The following is a 10,904-nucleotide window of genomic DNA, read 5'->3' as shown; positions in this document are numbered from 1 at the left end:
ATAGGCCACCCCATAGAGGGTTGAGCCAGTTCCCACAAATCCTTTGTTTTACATGGTATCAGCCTAACCCTAGGTCCTACTCCACCTCAGCCGCCGCCGCTGCCATGTCCGCTTCCGCCTCAGGCGCCGCCAGCTCCGGGGCCATCCCCGCGTCGCTTGCCGCCCTCCTCAATCTCCCCGATCACGCCGGTGCTTTGTCGAGGCCCCAATTCTTCGGCACTACCACCGTCGGCTCGATGTTCTCGGCTCCGATCCCGCCATCTCCCGCGACATCGACGGTGGCGATCTCCACCGTCGCGATGATGGCGCCACCCGCGGCCTTTGCTGGTTCGTCCCCGACACTCGCCATCCTACTGGCGGCCTCGGGGGCCTCCGATGCCCCGCTCGCGGGTGTGGCACCCGCCACCACTGCGGCGTCCGCTGCCCCTGCCGCCGACACCGTCATGCCCTCCGGGCCGTTTCACTTCGACAACCTGATCACCATCCGCCTCACACCGGACAACTACCTGTTTTGGCGCACCAAGGTTCTACCGCTGCTCCGCAGCCGCTCCCTCCTTGGCTTTGTCGATGGTTCCCTACCGTGTCCGCCACAGGTTATCCCCACTGTCCACGGCCCGACCATCAACCCGGCGCACCGTGTGTGGGTGCAGCAAGACCAAGCGATCCTCTCCGCCATCTAGGGCTCCCTCGGAGACGGGGTCACTGGCCTTTGCCTCTTTGCTGTCTCCTCCTTGGATGCATGGACGACTCTGGAGCATGCTTTTGCCCAGACCTCCACCGCCCACTCGATGGCTCTTCGCAGCAAGCTTGATGACATCAAGAAACTGGACTCCTCTGCCACAACCTACTTCAACAAAATCAAGGTCTTGGCGGACACACTGACCTCTATTAGTCGACCGCTGAGTGATGAGGAGTTCGCCGGCTACGTCATCAAGGGCCTCGACGCCGAGTACGACAATCTTGCCGAGGCCGTCCACAACGCCAAGCCGCCGCTCCCTCTGCACGAGCTTTTCTCCCGCCTGCTCTTCACTGAGCAACGCGTCGAGGCTCGCCGCTCCGCCACCACCATCGCCGACCAGCCGGCAGCCTTTTGGGCATCGCGCGGCCAGCGCCTGCCTGCTTCTTCTTCGGCTGTCCGGGTTGCCAACCCCCCTGCGCCGACCCTGGGTGGGGGCCCAGTGAGGTGCCAGCTTTGCGGTCGTGAAAAGCACATCACATCCAAGTGCCACAAACGCTTTCAGCGGAGCTTCCTGGGCATCGGTAATGATGGCAAAGGTAATGAGCGCCAATTTGCCATGGCGGATTTTGGCCCTCCTGCTGCTCATGTTGCCGCCAAGGGCAAGGACACACGCGTCGACCAAGGTTCTATGCCGTCGTACCCCATTGATCCCGCGTGGTATATGGACACCGGCGCCACGAATCATATGACGAACGAGCTCGCCAAGCTGTCCACTGACCAGCCCTACTACAGCTACGACAAGGTTCACACCGCCAACGGTGTAGGTATGCCCATCTCTCACGTTGGCCAAGCATCTCTCTTAACTACTCATCCATCTAGGCAGCTTCATCTTCGTAATATTTTACGGGTCCCTTCGGTGACTCTTAATCTGTTATCTGTTCCAAAGCTCACTCTTGATAATAATGTCCTATTTGAATTTCACCCGTTTGATCTTTTTGTTAAGGACCGAGCCACCCGGGAAATTCTGCTTAGTGGCCGCCTGAGCCATGGCTTATACCGCTTGGAGGATCCATCCGCCCCGCGCGTCTTCAGCGGTGTTCGTGTGTCGCCGTCTCAGTGGCACTCTCGCCTTGGTCACCCTGCCACTCCCATAGTTCGCCATATACTTCACCGCCATGAGCTGCCTATCGAGTCTAGCAATAAGGAGATGTCTGTATGTGATGCCTGTCAACAAGGCAAGAGTCATCAGCTACCATTTGTTGCCTCTACTCGGGAAGTAACGAGTCCTCTTGGACTTGTGTTTTCTGATGTGTGGGGTCCCGCACAAACATCTGTTAGTGGTCACAACTACTATGTTAGCTTTATTGATGCCTATAGTCGCTTTACCTAGCTTTATCTTCTTAAGCGCAAATCTGATATGTTTGATATATTCATTCAGTTTCAAGTGCATGTTGAACGTCTTCTCCAGCATAAAATTATTCATGTTCAGTCCGATTGGGGGGGGGGGCGAATATCGCAACCTCAACACTTTCTTTAATAAGCTTGGGATCTCTCATTGTTTATCATGTCCTCACACACATCAGCAAAATGGCGCTGTTGAGCGCAAGCATCAACATGTAGTTGAGACCGGACTCACACTCCTGGCTCACGCCTCTGTACCTTTTCGCTTTCGGAGTGATGCCTTTGCTAGAGTGTGTTTTCTTATTAACAGATTACCTACGCGTGTTCTTAATATGAAAACTCCTATTGAGCTTCTTTTACATGAAACTCCTGACTATACCTTTTTTAAGGTGTTCGGGTGTGCCTGTTGGCCCCATCTTCGTCCATATAATCATAGAAAGCTTGAGTTTCGGTCGAAGAAATGTGTGTCCCTGGGATATAGTTCTCTCCATAAAGGCTACAAGTGCCTTCATGTGCCAACAAATCGTGTCTACATATCTCGTGATGTTGTCTTTGATGAGAACGGCTTCCCTTTTTAGCCATGTCGCAGCAACCCACCACACCTCCATCTATGCATTCATCCCTATTATGCTTGGCAAATTTGAAGATGTTGCATATTCCCCTGTGTTGTTACCTAATCATGGTGCAGGAATTGGACGTGGTGCTCGCCTGGAACTACTTCCCAATGCATCTCCTGTGATGCACGTCAATCGGCCGGTGCATGTGCATGCACCGCCTCCCGCTTTCGACCCCGTCTCCGGAACCACGCCTGCCCTTGCAACCGGACCGACGCCAGCGACGGCCTAAGTACCTGGGCCGGCGTCAGTCACGGCTGCTCCTGCGCGGCCCATGTCACCGACGGCCTCATCCGAGCGGCTCGAGCAGTCTTCATCACCACCTCCACGCCCGGCATCGCCTCCATCATCACCTACGTCGCCCACACGTACTTCTCTGCCGCCCCTCTCACCTGGGTCGGCCGAGCATATCTTCGCCTCGCCTGGGCCCCCGTCGCCCGATCCTCCTTCGCCGACGTCTCCAGGATTGGTGCCGCCTGCTCCTGTACTCGTTGCACCGCAGCGTCCGCATACTCGCAGCCGCAGCGGTATCGTTCTTCCCAAGCAGCGTACTGATGGTACTGTCACATACTTGGCTGCATGTCTTGCTCATGCTGTTGCAGATCCCACTGCTGAACCACGCAGCTATGAGGCCGCTATGAGTATCCCTCACTAGAGGGCTGCTATGGAGCAAGAGTACCACACCCTTATGCATAATGAGACCTGGACACTGGTTCCCCCTCCGCCTCGCGTCAACATCATTGATTCGAAGTGGGTTTTCAAAGTCAAGAGACATGCAGATGGGTCTATTGAGTGCTACAAGGCGCGTCTTGTGGCTAAGGGGTTTAAACAGCGTCATGGTCTAGACTATGAGGATACATTCAGCCCAGTTGTTAAGCCTACTACTATTCGGCTTCTCCTGTCTCTTGCATTCTCTCGTGGATGGTCTCTTCGACAGCTTGATGTGCAGAATGCTTTTCTCCATGGGCTGCTTGAAGAGGAGGTTTACATGCGGCAGCCACCCGGATTTGTTGATCACGCTCAGCCTCATCATCTCTGTCGTCTGACGAAGGCTCTCTATGGACTGAAGCAGGCGCCCCGTGCCTGGCATGCCCACTGTTTCTCGCAGCAGCACAGAAGCCGAGTACAAAGCAGTTGCCAATGCGACTGCCGAGCTTATATGGATCGAGTCTCTACTTCGAGAGCTGGGAATCTCCCAGCCACATCCTCCAGTTCTTTGGCGTGACAACATCGGTGCTACGTTTCTTTCGACAAACCCGGTGTTCTATGCACGGACCAAACACATTGAAATTGACTATCATTTTGTGAGGGAACGTGTTGTACAGAAGCTACTACAGATCAAGTTTATCTCCTCAAAGGATCAACTTGTAGACATCTTCACCAAGCCTCTACCTTCTCCTATGTTGTAGGCGCAATCTCAACCTCCTAGATGCATCAGGAGTGAGTTGAGATTGAGGGAGGGTGTTAGACTTTGTAACGTAGGCCAACTGTGTAACCTGTACATTGTATAACCTTATATATATATATATATATATATATATATATATATATATATATATATAGGTGTGTGTGTGTGTGATAGGCCACCCCATAGAGGGTTGAGCCATTTCCCACAAATCCTTTGTTTTACAATATAAAGTAGTGTGATGTTCCACTGATCCCCCCTCACGGCATACAGAGTCACGACATCCGTATTTTGGTTTGCATTCCACTAACCTACCAATCCCCGAAACTTTAATCTCTGTAACTTTTCTCCTGCTACTTCCTATTACAAATTTAAACCTCATTTCGCCTAGTTTCTGACATCATATTACTTCAAATCTTGACTTCGTTGATACAAACAATTTTTAATGATATTTCAAAGTTTTTGTTTCAAAATTTTGAAATACGAGCTCAAACACGACCAATGGTCGGAATGAATCAAATAGTCTAAACAAATGGTTTGAATGATATATTTTTTCGCGAATACGCAGAGGGTACGTATCTTTTCATTAATAATGGTTCGAATGATAATTAACAAAGAGTAATTTAAGGTGCCATTGGACCTCGATGAGATCTTCGTGTAGTTTTTTTTGCCATCAAGATCTTCCTGTAGTTGCACATGAGCTTGCTGATCTTGGAGCTGCCGATGCACTCCAAGAAACATTTGGATTGTATTGCCATGGCGTTGAGGACTTACAAGCTCTCTGGGAGCAAAAAATCCAGTCTCTTATCTTGCGGAAGATAACACAACATGTCATGATCCTCCATAATATTTCCATGTCCCAATATGTAGTAGGCCCACGTACAAGCCAGAGCGGGCTTGCGACTTACCAAGAGGTCTCTCAATATCTGTTTTCAATGTTTCTCGAGCTATGATGAAATGAGGTCTCTTGTTGCCTTTAGGGCTTGGAATTGTCTTCACAAATATGGAGCATAGGGGTACATGACATCTTCAAGGTAGTAGCCATTATCATGCTGATGACCACTGACTTCAAAATTGCAAGTTGGAGTTTCCGCGATAGAAAGCCTTGCAAAAAGGTGAGATCTTCATAGGATATTGAGATCATTGTAAGATCCATGCATCCCAAAGTAACAATGCCAAAACTCATAGATGATTCGATGATGGCAATGGCCGGCGTACTGCTCAGACCATTCGATGGGGGCAATTATTCTGTTTCTGATGCATGCAGTCGATGCGCTCAAGCATCCTAGAAAACCCTCTCGCCACACTAATCTCTATCAATCTTGCCATGTCGTCTACACTGGGTGCTCATAGATAATATCCTCCAATGATATCAAAAATAGCTTCTACAAATCTCTTTATACAAATCATGACTAGGTCCTCGGCCAAGCGGGTATGTTCATCAACCAAGTCATACGGGGATTCCATATTCAAGCACATTCATTGTCGTAGTATATTTCAGAACAACAATTTCACTATATTGTCTAGTATGATCCCTCCTATGAGTGAAACAAGGACTATGCGCTTTGACCATAACTGCAATGCATAGAAAGAGCTCCATCGACATTTTGAAATATCGTTTGAACAGATTATCAAGTCCCATGAAATGTCGATGCAATAATCATCATCATCTTGGCATGCCATTCTGTCCTATTGGGCCAAATGTACCTACGACCTGCTAAGAACCTGATAAGGTCCTTCTTCCTTTTTCTTCTTCCATTACTATCAACATGGCATGTCAAAACCATCATCATCTTACTCCTCCTCTAACGACGAGTCATGAAAAAACTCTTTAGCAAGCATGGTCATCTATCAATTTACACCACTTTTTTTTTACAAAGTGACATATTAAAAGAAAAAAATACCCCTTGGTCCTTGTGTTGAACATGTTGTGGGCATGGGACAAGATGTCGCTACACGGAGAGTTTAGAGAGTAGTCTGGTACAAGGATGTCAGGGGAGAGAGAGAGAGAGAGAGAGAGAGAGAGAGAGAGAGAGAGAGATGACAAGAAGGCTCATGCATGAATCGCCACCCTTGCTAAGTCTCCCTAGCATGGCCGAAGCGCGACTTGGAAGGCAACGATATAGATGATGGTGCGGTTGCGGACGATCTCTTGGTCGAGCTTCATTGTCCACGTACGTTGAGTTTGGGTTGGCGGGGCGGTGTCGTATGGGAGGCTGGGAGATGTGTCCATGCCCGGAGGCGGTTCGCAGGGCGGTTTGATAGTGAGAGAGGGATGTGGCAACGGGGTGGACTAGCGCGGATGTTCTGATGCACACAAAATTATAGAGTGGGTCGATGTGTTTAGCATGATCGAAAAGGGGTGCAGCAGGCGGTGGTGTGACCGGGTGGAGACCATTGATGATTATGAACAGAACTCTTCTCCCGCCAAAATTTCTGGGATCGAGATGGGTTTTGCGTGGGCGTGCTTTCGACAAATATTTTTGGTGCAGAGAGGGCGTTTTTGGCTCGTCCCAATATTTTGGTGTTAAAACACATTTTGGGGATCAATTAAACGATATTACCTACCATTTTGGGGCATTAGAGATTTATTTTGGGTTCAATTAGTGAGTTTCCTTGTATCCATCCAGATTGAAGTATCCATTCCATCCAGTCCGACCTGAACACTAGCACACATACTCGTATGTATAGCAATAGGTTTCAAGGCTTAGCCATGCCCATTCCTCACCTACAAGCCATCTAGGAACATGCTTATCTTGTACTAGCTGCGTGTGCCGGTCCATTGGACTTGCGTTGTGGTGGCCCATTAGGTGTCGATGAGTAAGGGTACCTACTCAAAGGAAGATGCTTTATGTGCATATCCAGACCAACTCATAGGCTAGACTATATATGGTCTCCCGACTTCTAAGCCATGTTGCCCCCCGAGTAGGCACTCTAAGGGATAAGGACAAGCATGCTACTTTGGTGATTCGACGGTTATGGGATCCCCACAACTATTGGATCACCTGATCATATTATCTCTCCCGAATATAAGTACCAAATTAACTACATGTCTTTGTCCACCTATATAATTAAGGGGCGGACGAAGCCCAGAGAAGGGACGAGATTACACGAGAGCCATATGCCCGTAACCTAGCTCAGTAGATAGGAGGACACCAAGATTTTTTTTTTCTCAAGTACGCACGAGTGTGCGTAACTTTACTATATAGAAGGAATGGGGTAAAAGGAGCCCCTCCACGTCAGTGTTTACATGTTACATGCACACGACTCCACCCCTAGTGCTACTACCTGAGTTACAAATCAACTGCTCACACTAGCCCACATTTCCACCTCCTGGAAGAAGCCTTCCATGTCCCCTTTGATCAATCCCGCTTGCTTCCATGCTCTACCTTCCTGGCATATCCGGAGAATAACATAGTTCTTGGACGGTGACGCACTCTCGAATATAATGGCGTTGCGGTGCTTCCATATTTCCCACATGACTAGAGTGAAAACTGTCGCCTGGTCTCTCTTCTGCTTAGTTGTGCCTCCCTTGTCTATGCACCAGTCGTCGATTTTGCTGCTATTCCTCGGCATCCACTCGAGCTTGCCCAAGGCTTGTAGGACCACCGCCCAGATTTCCTTTGCAAACACACACTGAAGCATGAGGTGGTTTATTGATTCTTCCTCTTGATCGCATAGGGGGCAACTATCCTGATGATCAAGACCTCGCCTTGCTAGGCGGTCAGATGTCCAGCACCGGTTCCGTGCAGCAAGCCACGTGAAGAAACGACATCGCAAAGGTGCCTTCGCTTTCCAGATGAACTCCGCCATTGGCGCGACCTCTCGTCCCCAGAACATTGCCTCGTACGCCGATTTTGCAGAGTATTCGCCATTCCTTTCCCAAGTCCAGTGAACGATATCCTGCTCCTCCTAAACAAGCACCACATCCACCACCCTAGTCCAAAGCTCCATGTACTCATTTAGCTCAGCAGAGGTCAGCTCCGGGCCAATGTCCCTTGCCCAAGAGTGATCATGCATGGCCTGAGCAACAGTACAGTTGGCTCTAACACGTTTCCTAACCTGGCTGTAAATGAGTGGCGCGAAGTCCTTGATTCTCTCACCATCAAGCCATTTATCCTCCCAGAACAGAGTGTTGTTGCCATTTCCAATAGTGGCCCGGATGGCCGCATCGCAAATCTGAGCAGATGGCGCCGGGACCTTGATCTCAAACTCAGCCCGAGGCCTTTCACTATCCGCTTTCTGAAGCCAAATCCATCGCGCTTGTAGCGCAGTGTTCATCTAGTTGAGGTTCAGAATACCTAGGCCACTAGCCCACAGAGGCGAACACACTGATCCCATGCGACAGCACAATGCCCACCACTAGCCTGATCCGCGGCACACCATAGGAATCCACGCAAATTTTGTTCATTGCCTTTATAGTTTTCTGCGGTAATCCAATAGCAGGCATCGTGTGTACCGGAATCGCACAGAACACAGACTTGATGAGGACAGGGTGAATTGGTCATGTGGTGCAATTTTCGGATACAAAGGTAGATATTTTCTGGATGAAATCCACAGGAGGATGGGTCCAAAGCGCATGCTTCCTTCTGAATCCTGATCATAAAGGCATTCGAACAAGGTTTTTACTAGCCTACTACCCTCCTGATGAAAGCAAAATTGTGATCCAATGTAAGGAATGTTAGTATCATGGCCAAAAAATTTACCTACCCGATCAAGCATTGCAAATGATACCCCTATCATGGCCCTTCCCAGCCGGGGATTGGGTTTACTGGGATCCTTCCTACCAGCTTCACACAGTTTCAAATTCCTGTTCGTGTTAGTAGATACCTTAACCAAGTGGGTCAAGGCCATTCTTATCACTAGACCTATCTTGGTTATCATCGCAAGATTTTCCACAAAAGCGTGGTGATCCGCTTTGAGGTACCTAGCTACATCATAACGAATAAAGGGTCCTAGTTCACTAATGAATCCTTCTTGGACTTCTGCAAGGAAATGGAACCGATGTTTGTTTCATTCCCGTGGCATATCTCCAGAGTAAGGGAAAAGTTGAACAAGCCAAGGTCCTACTCGTATCTCCGTTTAAGAGGTGCCTCCACACCGAGAAGAAGTTGTGGCTTGAGGAGGACAACACTAAATAGGTATACAAAGGACATTCATTTCATTCTGGTGTATGGAGTTGAAATTTTGTTTCCCCTCAAGACTAAGCTTGGGTCTTCCTGAATAAAAAGAACGACAATGACGAGGGGAGGACCTGAATTTTTTTGAGTAGCATCGGGACATGGTCTTAGAGCATCTCCAGCCGCGCCCCCAACAGGCCTCCCCAGACCATTTTTTAGCGCCGGCGCCCAAAAACGGCCCGGTCGCGCCACAGGAGCCCGTTTTTCGCCGGTTTGGGCTGAAACTGGCGCCAGCGGACCCAGGCCGAACCCGGCGCGCTGGGGGCGCCTTGGGTGCCGGGGAAACCGATTTTGGCGCGAACGGGAATGGGGCTGCCGAGTCAGCGACACGCCGCTTCGTTGTCCTTATCGCCTCGGTTCCCGCGGGATCAATGCCAAGGCTGCCGCGCCGGTCAGCCTCCATTGATGCATCATGGACGGCGCAGTGAACGCGCCGCGACGTGCGTCCCGCCCGCTCCCGCCACGCGTCACCCGGCATGCAGGTTCTCACCGCCCCGAGCGGTGCCCTCGTCATCAATGAGGGTGGCCGCTCCTCCCTGCGTTTCCTCCGCCTAGTCCGGCCGAAGACCGAGCCGGGGCTGCTCCCCGTGAAGCTGGAGCACGCGGAGATGGCCGCCGCCGACGAGATCGCCCACAAGTGGGCAAAGGCGGACTACGTCCGCGAGTAGGTGCCGCGCTAGCGCCGGGCCTACGCGGAGATCAAGGCCCGGCGCCGCAGACGCGAGGAGGGCGGTGTCGTTGTCCTCGACAACGACGAAGGAGGACGAGCCCGGGCCGTCCAACCCCCCGCGCGTCGGCGACCCTGGTCAGGGGTGCAGCAGGGACGGCGGAGGCTCCGGCGGGACGCAGGGCGGCGGCGACGACGACGACGGCGGCGACTACACCCAGTTCTACAGGCTCCTCGGCATGTAGAAGGCGGGCGGCGGCCGCGACGTAGTAGGGCTAGGCGTAGTTTGTTCTTTTTCTGTTTTTTTATTAAATTTGAATGAAAAACCGCTGAGTTTGTACCAAATTCGTATCAGATTGCCGAGTTTGCGCGATTTTGGGGGCGGCCTAGGGGCGACAACTGGAAACGCAATCGCTCCCACGCCGAAAGTACACCGCCGGTTCGGCCGCAGACGACGTTCCTGGGGCCAAACGGCTCGAGATGCTCTTAATACACTATGCTGGGTATCAGCAAGCGTTGTGGCCGATGAGTCCATTTTGTATCACTTTCGAACCCTTGTTTTTGCATAATAGTCATAGGAATTTTGGAATTTTACCACACTCACGCTCCCCTTTTTGCCTGATTTCACCAGGTTCCTAAAGGAGAACGATATTCAGAGCCATGACTGGAAAACAACTATTTTTGGGTGAAAATCATGCTAACTAATGTCATACTAACCTTACGTACAAAGGACAAGACATCATGCGATACGAGCATTCACACTTGTACCAATGCTTGTACTATGCGATGGTGACAACCCCTAGTCGACTACTAAAACCCCGTGTGATCTGATCTCGGAGACGACAAACAGAGAAGCTAGAACCATGAACCAGAACCAAAATATCTCACCTCTGAAAGGACTGCAGATGGGGATCAGTAGTAGGGCACCAGTTGAGCCCCAGTTGCGAGTCAAGGGTAG

This window comes from Triticum aestivum, chromosome 2D (genome assembly GCF_018294505.1).
Source record: "Triticum aestivum cultivar Chinese Spring chromosome 2D, IWGSC CS RefSeq v2.1, whole genome shotgun sequence".
NCBI classification, from domain to species: Eukaryota; Viridiplantae; Streptophyta; class Magnoliopsida; order Poales; family Poaceae; genus Triticum; species Triticum aestivum.
This window is presented reverse-complemented; position numbering follows the sequence as displayed.